The 2,005-nt window shown below is 42.7% G+C and overlaps 1 non-coding gene across 1 annotated transcript; it reads right to left on the bottom strand.

The window, feature by feature from the left end:
* Positions 1-1,650: 1,650 nt before the first annotated feature.
* Positions 1,651-1,757, bottom strand: LOC114235931 (U6 spliceosomal RNA). Its single transcript, XR_003622003.1, has one exon. It is a non-coding gene; the product is annotated as a U6 spliceosomal RNA (small nuclear RNA).
* Positions 1,758-2,005: the final 248 nt, after the last annotated feature.

The following is a 2,005-nucleotide window of genomic DNA, read 5'->3' as shown; positions in this document are numbered from 1 at the left end:
AAAAGCTCTGAAGGAGGTTCGGATGTTAAAACAGCGTGTTTCCAAAGAGGGCATTTCTCAAGCATAGTTCTCCCTACATGAAGAACTATCTAGTGTGTTGAAGGTAACCTGTCATCAAACTAAATTGAGCATTGCTTGTTGAGCGGCCAACCCAATGAGAGGTCCATATTCTGAGCACTTCGTAGGGGTCAGGGACCCGATGATGCTTTACATGGTCCTCTCTGACCCTCATCCCAACTCGCATAAGTGGGTGATGACGAGCCATTTTATAGATGGAAAGAGAGCTTAGACGACTTCTTCTAAGTAGTAGATACAGGATGCAAGCCCAAGCTGGTCAGACGGCACCGCAGTGCCGCAGGGCCATTCTATTTCCTCCTGTGCATGCTCACAGGACCCTTAGAGTTCAAAGTAGTGAACTTTACACCTGGGATTGGAGATGCCTAGACCACAAGGTAAGGTGAGTGAAAGGGAGAGAGATTTGCTAATACAGACTGAGCCCAGTCCTAAATCTCAAAGGATTTGAGATGTCTCACACATTTTATTATAAAACTTTTTATAATACAACAAAGTTGAAAGAATTTTATAGTGATCACTTGTATACTTACCACCTACATTCTGCCATTAATATTTTACTCTACTTGTAAAACAGCTATACCCCAATTTAAAAAAATTTCACTATACTTGTTTTATCATCTATCTATCTATCCCTCTATTACCTATGAGTCTATGAGTTTGAGGCATTTCAAAGTAAACTGCAGACATGAGTATACTCCTCCCTAAATACTTCATAACACACATATTTAATTAAAGTTTAGTATTTGTTTACATCTCTTTCTTTTTGATGCAAGATTTATATGCCATGAAATACCCAGGTCCTAAGTGCACATTTGCTGTGTTTTGATAAATACAGATATCTGTGTAACCCAAACCCCACTCAAGATATAAAATAGTGGACTTCCCTGGTGGGGCGGTGTTTAAGAATCCACCTGCCATTGCAGGGGACACGGGTTTGAGCCCTGGCCCTGGAAGATCCCACATGCCGCGGAGCAACTAAGCCCATATGTCACAACTACTGAGCCTGCGCTCTAGAGCCCGCGAGCCACAACTACTGAGCCCGTGTGCCACAACTACAGAAGCCTGTGCGCCTAGAACCCGTACTCCACAACAAGAGAAGCCACCGCAATGAGAAGCCCGTGCACCGCAATGAAGAGTAACCCCCACTCACAGCAACTAGAGAAAGCCCAGAGCAGCAACGAAGACCCAATGCAGCCAAAAATAAATACATAAATTTATTAAAAAAAAAGATACAAAATAGTACCACCGCCTCAGAAATTTCCCTCATACCTCTTCCCAGTCATTTCCTGCCTCCCCTCCCCCACGGGCGGAGACCACCACTATTCAGATTTTCCCACCAGTGTACGCTTGAGTGCGGCTTCTTCCACTCAGTGTAATGTTTTTGAGGGTCAACCATGTTGTGGTGCATATCGGTAGTTTGTTCCTTTTTATAGTTGAGTGGTATTTCCTTGTATGACTATGCTATACTTTGTTTATCCATTTTCTTACAGATGGGCTTTCCTCAGTTTTCGGGTTTCATGAGTAAAGCTGCTCTGAATATTCTTGTACAGGTCTTTTTTTTTTTTTTTTTTTTTTTTAAATATGGAACGCTTCACGAATTTGCGTGTCATCCTTGCGCAGGGGCCATGCTAATCTTCTCTGTATCGTTCCAATTTTAGTATATGTGCTGCCGAAGCGAGCACTACAGGTCTTTTTATGAATATGTTTTTGTTGCTCTCGGGTAAATGCCTGGGAGAAGCATTGCTGGGTCACAGGGTAGATGTACATCAGAACTTTTTTCAAAGTGGTTGCCCCATTTTTTCGATTCATCAACAATGCATGATAATTCTGGTCCATCCATTTCCTTGCCAGTGTTTGGTGTTATCTGTCTTTCTAAATGGAGCCATTCATTCTGGTGGGTGTCAGGGAGAACAGTGTCATTGACAGCAAC

This window comes from Balaenoptera acutorostrata, chromosome 13 (assembly GCF_949987535.1).
Source record: "Balaenoptera acutorostrata chromosome 13, mBalAcu1.1, whole genome shotgun sequence".
Classification (NCBI taxonomy): Eukaryota; Metazoa; Chordata; class Mammalia; order Artiodactyla; family Balaenopteridae; genus Balaenoptera; species Balaenoptera acutorostrata.
This window is presented reverse-complemented; position numbering and strand designations above follow the sequence as displayed.